At 40.6% G+C, this 17,373-nt stretch overlaps 3 non-coding genes across 3 annotated transcripts; 1 reads left to right on the top strand and 2 right to left on the bottom strand.

Moving 5' to 3' along the window:
* Positions 1–3,730: 3,730 nt before the first annotated feature.
* On the bottom strand, positions 3,731–3,802 carry trnap-ugg (transfer RNA proline (anticodon UGG)). The gene has a single exon. It is a non-coding gene; the product is annotated as a tRNA-Pro (tRNA).
* A 1,254-nt stretch (positions 3,803–5,056) lies between these two features.
* Positions 5,057–5,168, bottom strand: LOC116676143 (U5 spliceosomal RNA). Its single transcript, XR_004328601.1, has one exon. It is a non-coding gene; the product is annotated as a U5 spliceosomal RNA (small nuclear RNA).
* Positions 5,169–15,111: 9,943 nt separating this feature from the next.
* LOC116676142 (5S ribosomal RNA) lies at positions 15,112–15,230 on the top strand. Its single transcript, XR_004328600.1, has one exon. It is a non-coding gene; the product is annotated as a 5S ribosomal RNA (ribosomal RNA).
* The last annotated feature ends 2,143 nt before the right edge of the window (positions 15,231–17,373 follow it).

Here is a 17,373-nt window from a genome sequence, read left to right as displayed (position 1 = left end):
CATTCCTCGTCAGCTACAGCCTGTCCCAAAAATGAAAACACACTACACTAGCCGTTACTAAACCAGGTCTTTGGCAGGAAATCATTTTAATCAATGATTTTATTACTAAGCACAATCTAGATTTTATGTTTTTAACTGAAACCTGGTAGACCATAATAACAGCGCTGCTGTTCTCATCGAGTCCGCTCCCCTAACTTCAGTTTTATGAGTGAGAATAGAGTGAATAAGAAAGGATGTGGAGTCGCCATTTTGTTTAATGACCTCATTCCACTGTACGCAATATGTTATGGAAATTTTGTTTCTTTGTGAATATGTTGCTCTTCAATAAGATCTTCCCTCAGCGATGTTTCTAAATATCTACAGGCCACCTAAATATTGTGCAACCTTCATTGATGACTTCACTGAACTGCTGTCTATTATCTGCATTACTTTGATTGTGTAATCATTGCGGGTGATTTTAACATTCATTTTGACAGCCCCCAGGACAGGACCCAAAGAGCTGTGTTTGTGTTTTTGAGAACTATGGACTGACTCAGCATGTGACGGAGCCCACCCACAATAAGGGGCACACTCTGGACTTGATTGTCCTCCAAAGGTCTGAACATTTCCAAGGTTGTGGTGACTGACGTTGCTCTCTCAGATCATTCCTTTGTTTGTCTTTAACGCACTACTCTGTGCCCAAAGTGTCCAAACAAAGATAATCAGAAAACGTATATCACTGAAAACACCAGTGACACATTTATACAGCTTTTCTCCTCCACAACCACCCTCTCTGGGCTATCAGTCAGTGAGCTTGTAGATAATTTCACTGTAAAATTACAATGTTATTGATGCCATTGCTCCCACTAAGGTCAAAGTTGTATCTGGTAAGAAAAGATCTCCATGGAGAATGTCCGATGGTGAGAACAGAAAAAGAGAGTGTAGGAAAGCTGAACGAAGGTGGCGAAAAACAAATCTCCTGGTCCATTATAACTCCTATAAGAGAGACTTCGCATTTATAATTGGAACTGAGGAATGCAAGAAGGTCCTTTTCTCTGATATTATCTCTAGAAACAATATAATTCCCGTGCTTTGTTTGCTACTGTTGATAGGTTAACAAACCCTCCAGTACCAGTAGCATCTGAACTTTTATCTACCAAGGCCTGCAATGACTTTGCCTCCTTCTTCAAAGACAAATTCAAAAGATTAGACAAACAGTCAGTGCCTCCATATCAAGTCCAGGATATGTTTGTCACAGTGTTCAAGCAAAAATAGTTCCAATATGACAGAATTTCACACGATCAACCATACAAACCTGGAGGACATTATTCAACATCTGAAAACATCGACCTGTTGCCTTGATGTTCTACCAACGGGACTTTTCAAAAATGTTTCCACTTGTTTGACTTCTGATCTTCTACAGATTGTGAACACATCTCTTCTTTCAGGTATCTTTCCACAGGCCCTGAAAACTGCAGTAATCAAGCCACTCTTAAAAAGAACAACCTAGACAAGTCACTAATGAGCAACTATGGCCAATATCACCTTCCGTTTTAGTAAAATCATTGAAAAGTAGTCTTTCAACAACTCAACCATTTCTTGTCACTAAGCAACAGTTTTGATACCTTTCAGTCGGGTTTCCGACCACACCACAGCACTGAAACGGCTCTTGTCAAAGTCTTTAATGACATCCACCTTAACACAGATAATGGCACAATTTCAATCTTAGTATTACTTGATCTCAGTGCTGCATTTGACACGGTCGACCACGACATACTACTAGACCGATTGGAAAACTGCGTTGGCCTTTCTGCTCAGTACTAACTGGTTTGAATCCTACCTAAAGAATAGGGATTACTTTGTGTCTATAGGTATTATGCATCTGAGCGTACAAATATGACGTGCGGAGTTCCGCAAGGCTCCATTCTGGGCCTCTTCTGTTTAACATCTACATGCTTCCACTGGCTCAGATTATGGAGAAAAACAAAATAAGTTACCATAGTTATGCGGACGACACACAAATTTACATAACCTTATCGCCAGGGGACTATAGTCCAATACAAACTGACTAAGTGCATCGAACAAATTAACGGCTGGATGTGCCAGAAACTGAGGTGGTTGTTTTTGGAGCAAGAGAGGAACGATTAAAGTCTGCGCTCAGCTTCAAACAACAATGTTAAAACAACAACAGACAAAGCCAGAAATCTTGGTGTAGTCATGGACTCAGACCTGAACTTTAACAGCCACATTAAGACATTACAAAGTCAGCCTACTATCACCTTAAGAATATATCAGGGTTAAAGGACTTATGTGTCAACAGGATTTGGAAAACTTGTCCATGCCTTTATCTTCAGTAGACTTGACTACTGTAACGGGTCTTTACAGGTCTCCCTAAAAAATCATCAGACAGCTGCGCTGATTCAGAACGCTGCTGCTCGAGTCCTCACTAAGACCAAGAGACTGGATCACATCACCTCCAGTTCTGAGTCTTTACACTGGCTTCCTGTGTCTCAAAGAATTGATTTCAAAGTACTCTTGCTAGTTTTAAATCACTTAACGGTTTAGGTCCAAAATATATTGCTGATCTGCTACTACACTATGAACCACCCAGACCTCTCAGGTCATCTGGGACAGGTCTGCTTTCTGTCCCCAGAGTCAGACTAAACAGGGTGAAGCAGCTTTCAGTTTCTATGCTCCTCATATCTGGAATAAACTCCCAGAAACCTGTAGATCCGCTGCTACTCTCAGTTCTTTTAAATCAAGGCTGAAGACCTTCTATTTGATGCTGCCTTTCTTTAAATGACTAATCATTTCTTTAAATTTCTTATGCTGCACTGTAAATTTTATTCTTGTGTTTTATTTTCTCTTTGTTTTTAACTGTCTATTCATGTGTTTTACCGGTTTTTAATGCTTGTGATTTTTAACTGTTTTACTTGTGTTTTATCTGTTTAACTGATTTTGTGTAAAGCACTTTGAATTGCCTTGTTGCTGAAATGTGCTATACAAATAAAGCTGCCTTGCCTTGCCTTGCCTTGGGAATCACTGAGTTCTGCACTGTATAATGTGGCTGTATTGGGGCAGATCGTCTGTCAAGATTAGCAGGTCCATCCCAGTGTAAAAATCCCTGTAATCTACCAGACTAAAATGTGCCTGCATTCTACAACCATGGCCTGTGCTGACCTCCTGTTCCTCAGATCAAACTAAAGTCTGGTGACAATGCATGTTCAAATTCTACAACTTCAACCTATTGTTCTAGAACTGCACCTAACATTCCAGAACTGCAGGCTAACATTCATATTCGTAAAAAGGAAATGCAGCTTGAGTCAGTTTCCCAATATCATTTGCCAACAGGAAACATTTGATACAAAATATTATTACCAAAACACAGACTTGATTTTGCCAGTAAAAAGTAATAGTAATATTGTGATGAATTTGCCAAATAGGTGACACTCTCTCGTCCATCACACTCAATAAATAAACCAGATTATTCAATCCATACCTCCACTTATATGCAAAGTAGTCTCATCCAGGAACTATCGCACCCTAAGCAAGAATCATAAACCTAGACCAACAACAAGGAGAGTCCTGTCCTGCTCGTTTGTTCCTCACATTTTTACCCAGTTTCTTCTATTGCGTGCAGTTGAAGCAGGATATGAAAATTGCCAACACATTGCTTGCTCCTATCTGTGTTAAATTAACGATAAACTGGATTTTAAATTACAGATTAGCATCGTAACAGCTCCTGCCATCAGGGCTCATCTGGGAGTTGAACCCGGGACCTCTCACACCCAAAGCGAGAATCATACCACTAGACCAACGAGCCACTTAAAAACATCTTATTAGCAATTTCCATCAAGTAAATGTGATCAGTCAGTGACTCGAAAGGCAATTGTTAAGTAGTTTGTTTGGCATGTGGTGTTTTTATGGCAACACTGCCAGATTGAGCTTTCTGATTATATTGGATGAAAGACTACTTTAGAAGCAAAACATTTTACCAACATTGGAAATTGAATTTTGGTAACATCTAAGACATGATATTGGAATTAAGAACATAGCAGTTCTTTGTATTCAAGAGGACATGATGTGCACGAGAAACGCAATTGCAAGTAAAGCGTTTTGTGAGCATCTTTATTGTCAACACATATAAAGTTACTGACTGTGATTTAACTGAGGGATTTGGTGAAAGTTATCTTTTTTTTGTAAAACTTTGGTTTGTGTACAATAGCAGAGAAAAGGGTTCTTTGTTGCATCCAGTCTGTATGTATACATAAAAAGCGCAAATTGACATCATTCCATCCAATACGGGCAAGACGGGGTTGACAGATAGATTTTTAAAATCCTCACAGATAACAGTCAACGTAGCTGTTTGCAGGATTTCTGCAAAATTTACCGAGATTAAACTGGGCCGTATAGTGACGATTAGACGAAAAGAGAGAAGTACTTCCACTCGTTGTTACTTGTTGTTGCTATGGGTAATAAGAGTTCACAGCCACACGTTTCCTTAGGGCCCGTAGTGGATGAAATGGTAAAACATTTGGCCCTGGATGCATAGAATGCCTGCCATATTGAGCGACAAAATTTGGGTGTCCTGAAAAGAAATCCTTTAACTCTACCTCCCACACTTCTTCTTTTTGTTTCTTGTTATGTCTCGGCAAGAAGTATTATGCTTTTAGGTCGTCCGTCCATCTCTACATCAGAATCAGAAATACTTTATAGATCCCCGAAGGGAAACTCTGGAAAAGAGTGCTCCTTCGAGCCGGATTTGAACCAGCAACCGAAGAATTTCAACTTCATGCCTCTACAGTCCTACACTCTACCAACTGAGCTATCGAAGGGAGCTAATACAGTGTTCCCCTGGAGGGAACAAACATTCACATAAACTCACAGTAGCTCAATTGACAAGTATCCCACCCAGAAAAGAGATTCTAGCCATTTTTCAGTCAGGGGGAGTCCTGTCGTCTCAGTAGCTGTCCACGGCCCATGAAAATTGGCAAGGCTCTTGCTTCTATTATTTAGCTGCTGTTAAGACTCTGAGTCTAGTTAAGGACAGCATATTTGTTTTTCACAAGTACAAAAGGCTCGGCCAAAAAGCAAATCCCACCAAAAATAGTTTCACTCATCGGCGTTCCCCTCCAAGGAAGTCTTTAGTAAAAGGGGAAAGTCTTGTGCATTATGAAGAACCCGAGTGAGTACAGCCGTCTGATCGAGAGCAGCAGAAAACCCTAGTGGACCCAGTCCAAACCATCGCGGTAAGCCTCACTGGGTGTCCAAACTAAAATGATAAGAGGCAACTTGGTAGACTCCTTACTGATGTTTATATCTGTACTCACAATGCCCTTTTTTTAAAAAAACACCAGCCATCACAAGTATTACATGTGAATAATCAATGTGTGAGTATTCAGGAGCTCACATAGAAGATAGTTGCAAGGTCTACCAAATGTTTAACTTTACAACCTGTAAGCTGTTGGAACCTTGGTTACCACAGTTTCCCAAACCTCCCCTCAATATGTATGTATATTAAAGATTTTCCAGCCCCAAAAACTGAACAGCAGAGCAGAGTGGCGCAGCGGAAGCGTGCTGGGCCCATAACCCAGCGGTCAATGGATCGAAGCCATCCTCTGCTAATTCCCTATACTTTGTATAAGCATCAAGTCTGTTGATGTCTAACAAAGCATCTGTTGCTGCAAGTGTCTGATGTGAAATGTCTCCACCTCCTGAAGAGTAAACTTAATGGCATGTTAAGTTTGTTTAATCTATAAAAATGGAAACTACAGTGCTCATTTCCGCCGTAACACCAATAGAACTGGAGTGTACTACAATAATATACTACACTACAGTGAAATAGAGACTGTAAAACATGTACATTTAAGTGCTTGTTGTGCTGTCTGATAGCATGGGGTATAAAGAGATAGCATACCGCTTAGTTTGTGTAACAGGAGGTCTTAGTCTACCACTACGTTCTATAACCCTACCAGTCAGATTAGGAGGTAATATCTTTGCATCTCTTTTAAAGACTCTACCATAATACCTGCTGGAGATGCCAGGTCCTCATACATGTAAGCATGAGCTCTACCACTGAGCTACATCCCCTGAAGATTTTTAGATTTTTTAAACTTTTTTCTGAGATAGACTTAGACTTATCTTTATTAATCCTTTGGGATGACTCCCGCAAGGAAATGAATATCACTGAAAAGAAGAAACCTGGGTAAAACATGTAATGTTATTGTTGTATATGGCTTCAAAACCTGTAAATGCAACTGCGGTGGCTGGAAATCAACCTGGGCAAATGATTGCACTGCTATGGTAAAATCATAGTTGAAAAGTAACACACCTGTTGCCTTTCTGCTGGACAATACAACTTCACTGCAAATCTTGTAAAACAGATTGATAAAAATACATTGGTGGAGACTGGTGGTTCCAGTACCTATGAGATAACACAATATTGTTATGAAAGCACATCTGCGGTTTGGTATACTCTGATGTGTCATTGGTTTGCTACCACTCTTAAAAACACTGCTCGTTGTCAGCAGGATTTGAACCTGCGAGGGGAGACCCCAATGGATTTCTAGTCCATCGCTTAACCACTCGGCCACAACAACATGATTGGCCGTGCTATGACTGTTTGCAGAAATGTTCATGTAGCACCTCAAAACACCCATATAATGCCTAAGCTGCACTTGCAAAATAGCAGGGTGTTCAAATACTTATTTTCCTCACTGTATGATTCTATGCATTGTGTATGATAGCCTTTACAATGTTGTTATTTCTTTTATTACCACACACACATTCATAGCAGTGCTGCCCCCCCCCCATGTTTATACTGATGATTGATTGTAATAAAGCAGTAACAGAGAGTTGTCTCCGTCTGTGTTTTAACAGACAAACCTGGGCCGAAGTTGGAAAACCAGAATCAGCTTAAATCCAGTTCTAATCTAGTCCTCACTAATTTCAAATAATTTCCCTGGAGTTACCATTACAAACTTAATCTAATTAAATTGGAACATACACAGACTTCCACAAAATCACACTTGAATTCATATCTTGGTACTCGGTCAGAATCTTATTAACCTGGAGTCCCAGTCTCTGTCAATATAAATAGGCTATATGTTTATATATGTTTTAGGCCTATTGGCAGACGGCCATTTAAAATGTAGGCAATGGCATATAAAGAATAAAGAATAAAGAGTCTTTTCTCCATGTCCACTGTAGTTTCTCAGTGTGCTCTCTAGGATCATCTGCCTGGTCCAGGTAGCTTTTTCATTCATAAGGCTACTTTTACTTTTAAGCCTGTACTTTGGTACTTTTACTTGAGTAAAGAAGGTAAATCAGTACTTCTACTTTTACCAGAGTATTTGTTAACACAATTATCTGTTCTTCTACTTGAGCACGGGCAGTGAGTACTTTTGCCATCTCTGACGGCCTCTGTATTGTTCTGTTTAGAGTATGTATATATTGTGTGTATAGACTAGTGTGTATATTTTTTGTTTCGGTTGTTTTGTGTTTTGTGTGTAAGCACAGTGTGAGCAACAATGCTCCAAAGAAAAAATCCTCGTATGTGTCCTCATACCTGGCGAATAAAGCAGATTCTGATTCTGATTCTGGTATGCAGGTCACTTGATGTAATCCAAGCAAATACATAAGGCCCCACTCAACAGTTTTGTGATACATGGTGTGTAACTGTATGATCAAGCTTGTTGCTGTGACCAAGAACCACCAGCAAAATGACTGATACATCATCAGTTCCCAAATTGTCTTGGATGCCAAATATTTGAATTCAAAGTCAGAATCCAATTGACATGTAAGAAAAATACAACGCACGTCCAGCTTCTACATTTCCAAATGAGTCAGCTTCCCCAATTTCTGAGTAACAGGAAAATAGCCTGATAAGCATACAAGTGCAGCGCAACCTCAAAAAGCCATAAAGCAAATGCTTGTGGCTTAAAGATTGAGCTCCCGCTCATAAAACATCAGACAGGCGCAGTCTCTGTGGCGCAATAGGTCAGCGCAGTCGGCTGTTAACCGAAAGGATGGTGGTTCAAGTCCACCCAGGAACGTTTGATGCTTAAATAACCTGGAGTAAGCCGACTCTAGGGTTATCATTCTGTAGGTGAATATAGAGCAGCCCAAAGATAACCCAAGTGGCCTTACCTTTATCTAAAGGTACATTTCTGAAAACCATGTACTGTACATATGATCTTTACGGTCATTGGTATGCAGGTCACTTGATGTAATACAAGCAAATACATAAGGCCAGACAGAGACAAAAAGTGAGAGAAAAGAAAAAGAGACTAGCTGTCTAAAGGATAACCAGTTGAGATTGTGTGCGTCTTTGAGAACTGTAAGTCATATAACTGATGTTGTCAGTTCATTTAAACTAATGAGGAAGAATTTGACAAATCAAAATCAAGTCCAGGAACTTATTCTTTCAAACATCACACCTGAGTCTCTCAAGTCCTGACCATCCCTGACGGGAATCGAACCCGGGCCGCGGCGGTGAGAGCGCGAATCCTAGCCACTAGACCATCAGGGAGCCACAGCTTTCAAATTTATCTTTGTAGATGTGAGTTTTCTTTTCACTTACAGGAATGACTCATATTGTTTTAGGCGAGGAATGGCGCCTGGCTAGAGCTTCAGAAGGCAGGACATGACAGATTACACATCTGTCAATAGTCAGTTAGTATTCTTAAATACCAAGTCTCTTGCTATTCCTTGACTAGTCGGCCACCCCTGCTTTGCATCGCTCCAGGTATGTAGAAAAAAAATCGTTATGCACCTTTGCATTGCGCTAAAATGTCAAAATTTGGACCTGAATCCAACAATAACATTACTTGACACTCACATACATTGGTTTTCAGTTAAAAATGTTGGTAGGGGTTTAGTTACTGCTTGAAAAAATGAAAAGAATTGTTATTGAGATGGAGGCAGATGAAGTGTTTATGACCCATCAATGATGACAAAAGGATACATCCACTGTCGGGGTCTGATTTAAAGGAAATGGTACTCTTTAAAACGTTAAACTAATGAGGAAGAATTTGACAAATCAACCAAAAACTTGCTCTTTTAAATCTGTATCTGTCAAGTCCTGACCATTCCCTGACGGGAATTGAACACGGCCACGGCGGTGAGGGCGCCAAATCCTAGCCATTAGACCATCAGGGAGTTACATCTATCAAATTTAATTTAACATATTGTTGGTTATATTGTTTTAGGCAAGAAATGGCGCATGGCTAGAGATTTAGAAGGCAGTGGTGCAAAATGCAAAACTGCCTGTTTCGATTTAATTACATGGTAATAATACAAAAACAGAGGTGTAGTTATTACTTGGAAATGCTTCTGGTAGTTTCTGAAATAAAAACCATGAATCAGTGGTGGAAAATGCAAAACTACCTGTTTCTATTTTATTACGTAGTAAGACAGAGGTGTAGTGATTACCTGGAAATGCTTCTGGTAGTTACTGTCAAACAACCATGAATCAGTGGTGGAAAATGCAAAACTGCCTGTTTCAATTTTATTACATGGTAATATTAGAATAACAGAGGTGCAGAGATTAGAGGTGCAGAGATTACCTGGAAATACTTACCATGAAATATGTCTTGTCCTTCACGTACGTAACGCAGTGCAATCTGACCAGCAGCTAAACACCTTCCACCATCAAGCACTGGCAACCGGGATCCTTGTAACACGTTTATTTGAGTAACAAAGGGTGAAACTGGGAGAAAACACAATGACCAGTTACTTAGATAGTAATGAGTCACAGATATTAAACAAAGATAATTGTAAAAACATATAACTACACAACAGGCTAGCAAAAATGTAGATGAACTAAAGAAACACGTAATGTATTGTTATACAGTGTACGTAGTATAACCTATGTTGGGTATCTAAATAAACTAAGATATACTTACATGTGGCATTACCAAGATAAAATTGGCAAACTAGCTTACTGAAGCATACCGTCAGTTAGGGCTGAACAATATTGTGTTTTAGCATTGACATCACGATGTGCGCATTGCGCGAAAGTCACATCGCAGGACGTTACGATGTTGACGTTATACTTTTTTGCTGCTTGATAGAAAAGTAACCTTTCACTGTTTCTCCTTTACATGATTATTACCATCCGACCGTTCCCCTTTAAGACAGGTAGCCATGTGGGCACGTGTGTATGTGACGTTAGTCCGACGGGGTTTGGTATGGGAAGTGAGGCTCTCCGTGTGTAGAAAAGTAGCCTACCGTTGGCAACAGCTGCCTCAGACACAGTGATGTCATAGTATTTGATGGGTAGTGAGTGACGCTACAGTAGTTGGGGTTTTATGTTCTCCTCAAATACAAACTAAACCCCTGATTAATGCAACATAATCACAACGTCTCCCGGCCATTCCCACCGCAGAAAGCTGCTATCAGCCAAGCTAAAGCTAATAGTTAGCTTAAAGAAACAAGCAGAAAGCTGCTACCAGCCAGGCTAAAGCTAAAATAGTTAGCTAAAAGAAACAAGCAGAAAGCTGCTACCAGCCGGTCTAAAGCTAATATAGTTAGCTTAAAGAAACAAGCAGAAAGCTGCTACCAGCCAGGCTAAAGCTAAAATAGTTAGCTTAAAGAAACAAGCAGAAAGCTGCTACCAGCCAGGCTAAAGCTAATATAGTTAGCCCAAAGAACAAGAGGCATGCAGGTCTGGTCAGTTTATCAAACTGACGAGCTGGCCTCGCTAGTCGACCACAACCTGAAATTTAGAGGAAGCAACATGCAGTCACTGTCATTCACGTTAGCCTGGATTGATTATTATATGAATACAATGGTGTCATGCTAGTCACCAGAGTATTTCTACCTGATGTCCCTCTCCAAAATCACTTCAGAAGAGCAATGTTATGTCACAGCGCTTACTTGCTTTGGTGTTGTAAAGCAATAAAGTTCAACAAAGAATATGAAGGTAAATATGGTGCAAATGTGAGAGCGCGTAGATGTGATGTGAGCACTTAGAGAATATGATTTGAGAGCTTGTAGAAAAAATTCTGTACTTGTACTTTATTTCATTTTTTTTTTCACTTCAGTCACTTTTCCACAGCGGCGAGTCACCCTCGACTTTTGCAACACTTCTTGCGATACATTTGGTGCAAAACTAAGTTGTACCTGTGGACTTAGTCTGTGGAGCTCTGAGCCAACAGGATGGGGGGAGGGGGCAGCAGGGTTTTTATCCTCAGATGAGGGACAACTCTGTCCGCTTATTTATGTAGCATGAAAGCTAGCATAAGCTTACTAGCATCTAGCCGCTTCTAAATACTGTAAATACCTTAATTATCTCAACACTTTTTAACAGTTAAACTGAAACACTGGAGCTCCAGGTGCTGCAGACGCAGACGGTCCGCCGTCAGTGGGGCTCGGCCAGCGGGGAACATCGCTAGAAATCTCCGCTGCCGACCTCAACGGGATCTGATCTCCAGCGAGACATGGAAAGCTCCGACCCGATAGCAGCGGGCAAACCCCCAGAGGCCCACCGCCAGTGTTGGGTGGAATAGCAAGCTAGCGTTAGCAAACTAACCAACCAGCCTGCTTAAAAAAATAAAAATGTAATTTAAAAGGCACGCATTATACCCATTGATGGTGGTCCGTCCGTGGCTGCAAGACCTGGAGCTCACCGCCAGTGTTTGAGTTTGACTGTTTAAAGTGTTAGGATAATTAAAATGTATTTATTTATAAGCGGTGTTAGTTTGCTAACGCTAGCTTGCTAATCCACCAACACTAGTGGTGAGCGGGTCTGAAGCTATCCATGTCCGTCAGCAGCTGCAGGACCTGGAGCTCACCGCCAGTGTTTCAGTTTGACTGTTAAAAAGTGTTGAGATAATTAAAAAGTATTTGTTTGGAAGCAGGCTGGCTGCTAGTTAGCTCCAAGCTAGCTTCCATGCTACATAAATAAGCGGACAGAGTTGTCCCTCACAGAAAAAAACACAGGTAAAATTAAAAAACACTACATAAACTTTGCTACTGTGTGTTCATTTAAATATAGGTACACCTACATGTAGGGTGACGAGATTGCAATATAAGCCTGTATATAAATATTAGGACTATCCATATGTCAAGGGTGTATATTAGGCGGTGCAGTACAGCCCGATCCAGCAGAGGAGAGTTCTAGCCCACCAGGCTCCTCTCTTTACATTGTAAGCCTCACTGGGTGTCCAAACTAAAATGATAAGAGGCAACTGGTAGACTCCTTACTGATGTTTTATAGCTGTACTCACAATGCCCTTTTTTTTTAAAAACACCAGCCATCACAAGTCTTACATGTGAATAATCAATGTGTGAGTAATCAGGGAGCTCAATAAAAGATAGTTGCAAGGTCTACCAAATGTTTAACTTTACTACCGTAAGCTGTTGGAACCTTGGTTGCCACAGGGTCCCAAATCTCCCCTCAAAATGTCAATCACAGACACTGAAGCGTGCTGGGCCCATAACCCAGAGGTTGAGGGATTGAAACCATCCTCTTCTAATTCCTGTGCTTTGTATCAGTATCAAGTCTATTTTCAGTCTGTTGATGTTAACAAAGCCTCTGATGTTGCAAGTGTCTGAAGTGAAATGTCTCCACCTGCTGAAGAGTAAACTTAATGGCATGTTGAGATTATTTCATCCATAAAAAAAGAAACTACAGTGCTCATACCTTTTATTCCCGCTGTAACACCATAAAAACTGGAGTGTAATACAGTAAATATACTACACTACAGGTAATAAATACTGTAAATAGAAACTGTAAAACATGTACGTTTAAAGTGCTTTCTACCAGTCAGATTATCACAGGAGGTAATATCTTCTGCAGCTCTTTTTAAAGACTCTACCATAATACTGTGGAGATGCCAGGTCCTCATACATGTAAAGCATGAGCTCTACCACTGAGCTACATCCCCTGAGATTTTGAAATTCTTTTGACTTTTTTCTGAGATAGACTTAGACTTATCTTTATTAATCCTTTGGGATGACTCCCGCAAGGAAATTGAAATATGCGGTGGCTTGAAATCAAACCTGGGCAAATGCTTGCACTGTACGATATAAAATCATAGTTGAAAAGTAACACACCCGTTGCCTTTCTGCTGGACATACAACGTTCACTGCAAATCTTGTAACACAGATTGATAAGAAATACATTGGTGGAGACTGGTTGCTTCCAGTACCTATGAGATAAGACAATATTGTTTATGAAGGCAACATCTGCGATTTGGTATACTCTGATGTGTCATTGGTTTGGTACCACTCTTAAAAACACGCGCTCGTTGGCGTTGTCGTTGTGGAGACCCCAAGGATTTCTAGTCCATCGCCTTAACCACTCGGCCACAACAACATGATGAGCCCTGCTAGGACTGTTTGCAGAAATGTTCCTGTAGCACCTCAACACACCATATAATGCCTAAGCTGCACTTGCAAAATAGCAGGGTGTTCAAATACTTATTTTCCTCACTGTAAGATTCCTATACATTGTGTATGGTAGCCTTTACAATGTTTTATTTCTTTTATTAACACACACACAGCCTTAGCAGAGCTAACCCCCCCCCCCATCTTTATCTGATGCTTGATGGTAATAAAGCATCAACAGAGAGAAGTTGTCTCCGTTGGTGTTTTAACAGACACACCTGGGCCAAATTGAAAACCAGATTCAGCTTTAAATCTTTTTAAGTCTAATCTAGTCCTCATTAAGTTTCAAATAATTTCACAGGAGTTAGGTATTATTTTGATCATCAATACCAAATGAATCTAATTGGATGGGAACATACACAGACTTCTCACAAAATCCCACTTGAATTCATGTCTTGCTTCTCGGTCAGAATCTTATTAACCTGGAGTCCCAGTCTCTGTCACAAGAAATAAGCTATATGTTATATATGTTTTAGACCTATTGGCAGACAGACATTTAAAATGTAGGCAATGGCAAATAAAGAATAAAGAATAAAGAGCCTTTTGCTGTCTGCGCTCAGCTTCAAACAACAATGTTACAAACAACAGACAAAGCCAGAAAATCTTGGTGTAGTCATGGACTCAGACCTGAACTTTACCAGCCACATTAAGACAATAACAAAGTCAGCCTACTATCACCTTAAGAATATATCAAGGGTTAAAGGACTTATGTGTCAAACAGGATTTGGAAAAACTTGTCCATGCCTTTATCTTCAGTAGACTTGACTACTGTAACGGGGTCTTTACAGGTCTCCCTAAAAAGTCAATCAGACAGCTACAGCTGATTCAGAACGCTGCTGCTCAGGTCCTCACTAAGACCAAGAAACTGGATCAATCACTCCAGTCTGAAGTCTTTACACTGGCTTCCTGTGTCTCAAAGAATGGATTTCAAAGTACTCTTGCTAGTTTATAAATCACTTAACGGTTTAGGTCCAAAATACATTCTGATCTGCTACTACACTATGGAACACCCAGACCTCTCAGGTCATCTGGGACAGGTCTACTTTCTGTCCCCAGAGTCAGAACTAACAGGGTGAAGCAGCTTTCAGTTTCTAGCTCCTCATATCTGGAATAAACTCCCAGAAACCTGTAGATCCGCTGCTACTCTCAGTTCTTTTAAATCAAGGCTGAAGACCTTCCTTTTTGATGCTGCCTTTCTTTAAATGACTGCTCATTTCTTTAAATTTCTTATGCTGCACTGTAACTTTTATTCTTGTGTTTTATGTGTCTATTTTTTTTAAACTGTCTATTCATGTGTTTTACCGGTTTTTAATGCTTATGATTTTTAACTGTTTTTACTTGTGTTTTATCTATTTAACTGATTTTGTGTAAAGCACTTTGAATTGCCCTGTTGCTGAAATGTGCTATACAAATAAAGCTGCCTTGCCTTGCCTTGTGACTTCTTTGCTGGACGCAGAGCTGACAAGGAAACTGTATAGAGGACGTAACTTTTTTTTTTTGAAGCACCATTCTTATTTAGAATTAAACTAAACAAGCAAAGAAGACCAAAAAACAAGTCAACTCCTTGATTCCAAGGTGAAGGTAGTTGAACTACTAGCAGCTACGGAAAATTGTATATGTGAACTATTAGTGTGATTACATGTAGTTCAGTATTCCTCAACCCCAAGCTGTTTATTCAACAGTTTTGAGAACCTTCAGGTTTTCACGTCTAGAAATAGCTGGATTTCACCCTGCACACTTGCTTACGGCCACATCACCCTGAAAGTGCCCGCTCTCGTCTGATCTCGGAAGCCAAGCAGGGTTGGGCCGGCTTAGTACTTGCATGGGAGACCGCCTGGGAATACCTGGTGCTGTAAGCTTTCTCATTAGCATAAGGCGCTGTGACTTCTTTGCTGGACGCAGAGCTGACAAGGAAACTGTACAGAGGACGTAACTTTTTTTTTTTGAAGCACCATTCTTATTTAGAATTAAACTAAACAAGCAAAGAAGACCAAAAAACAAGTCAACTCCTTGATTCCAAGGTGAAGGTAGTTGAACTACTAGCAGCTACGGAAAAATGTATATGTGAACTATTAGTGTGATTACATGTAGTTCAGTATTCCTCAACCCTAACCCTAACCCTAACCCCCCTAACCCTAACCCCTAACCTTAACTCTCCAATCACTAATCTTAACCCTAATCCTAACTCTAACCCTAACCCTAACTTAACAAAACTTAACAATACCTACCCCTAACCTTAACTTTAACCTGAATCCTAAAACTTAATCCTAACCTTTAACCCTAACTCTCCAATCACTAATCTTAACCGTAACCCTAACCCCAACCTTAACACTAACCCCAACCTTAAAACCTAACCTTTTCCTTATCTCTTAACCCTAACCCTAACCTTAACACCAACCCTAATTCTAAAACCTAAACCTTAACCTTGACCTCCAACCCTAACCCTAACCTTAAACCCAAACTCCTAACCCTAAACTCAACCTCTAACCCTAACCTTAACATTAACCCCAACCCTAAACCCCAACCTTAACCTTATATCCTTAACTCAACCATAACCCTATCCTTTAATCCAACCCCTAACACCAACCCTAACTCTAAAACCTTAAACCTTGACCTCCAACCTTAACCCTAACCTTAACACCAACCTTAACTCTCAAACCTAAACATTAACCTTGACTTCCAACCCTAACCCTAACTTAACCTCTAACCCTAACCCTAACCTCAACATTAACCCCAACCCTAAACCCCAACCTTAACCTCATATCCTTAACTCTTAACCATAACCATAACTTTAAATCCAACCCCTAACACCAACCCTAACTCTTAACCCTAAACCTTATACCTTGACCTCCAACCCTAACACCAACCCTAACTCTAAAACCTATACCTTAACCTTGACCTCTAACCCTAACCCCTAACTCTTAACACTAACCTTAAATCCAAACCCCTAACCCTAACTTAATCTCTAACCCTAACCTTAACCCTAACCCCAACCCTAAACCCAACCTTAACTCTTAACCCTAACCCTAAATCCAACCCCTAACACCAACCCTAACCCTTACAGAGCCTCTGAAGAAGCAATACCATTGCGAAACGTCAGGCTCTTTTCTGCTTGCAGGACAAGTTTTCTCCCTTTTTCTTCTCAACTACTCCCCATTTGGGGCAGGTTTTTACCTTTTTAACCCATTTTTTGTTCTCTTTTTCACAATTTTCTTAAAAGTAACAATTATATTGAGACAGTCTCAAGGCTGCTTGCCCATAGAGGCCGGCCTCTCAACCACTTTTTGTGCTTCCTGGAGCATACAAAAACGTTTATTCTCTCCTTATGCACTTTTATTCTTAAGTTTTAATACTTTTAATTGCTACCACCGTAGCACACAGTTGTTTTTAATTCCCCAGGCCTTCTACCTAAGAGGATTGGCCACGACAACGGACCCACCACAACAGGTAAGAGCCCCCCATTATCCAAGCAGTTTTTCAGTATGTCTTTTCTTTCAGGGAGGACCTCTCCTGCCAGCGGAAGGGTGAGTCGCCCACGGACTCTACACAACACACACACCACACCAACACAACTGATGTCACTCAACATTCTTCCAACACCTACACATAGGAATAGGAATAGGGACATGCCACCCACCCAGGCCCTAACTGGACCCCCAGATCCTCAGACCAGAGCAACCAGTAAAAGATACTTTAAGTTAATACAGCCAGTACATCACAAACAAATCATTGACAAAGCAATAACCACCAACCACTTCCCAGTGGGCATGACAAGGCAAATGTCCAGGCTGACGGAATTCATCAAACCCTCCACACCTTCCGACGACACCCGTGAAGAGGTGGAAAACAACACTACAACCTGGATGAGGAACAACATGTACATATTGCAAGAACATTATCAGAACATCATTTCCAGCCTCACCACCACCCCCCTCAACTCACTTTCACTGTGCTGACAAACTGCCTGGGAGCTCCACCCATTCAATCAGTGGTGAACCAGGT

The sequence above is a fragment of the Etheostoma spectabile genome, unplaced genomic scaffold (genome assembly GCF_008692095.1).
Source record: "Etheostoma spectabile isolate EspeVRDwgs_2016 unplaced genomic scaffold, UIUC_Espe_1.0 scaffold00002712, whole genome shotgun sequence".
NCBI classification, from domain to species: Eukaryota; Metazoa; Chordata; class Actinopteri; order Perciformes; family Percidae; genus Etheostoma; species Etheostoma spectabile.
The sequence above is the reverse complement of the archived record's forward strand: the minus strand, read 5'-3'. Positions and strand labels throughout refer to the sequence as shown.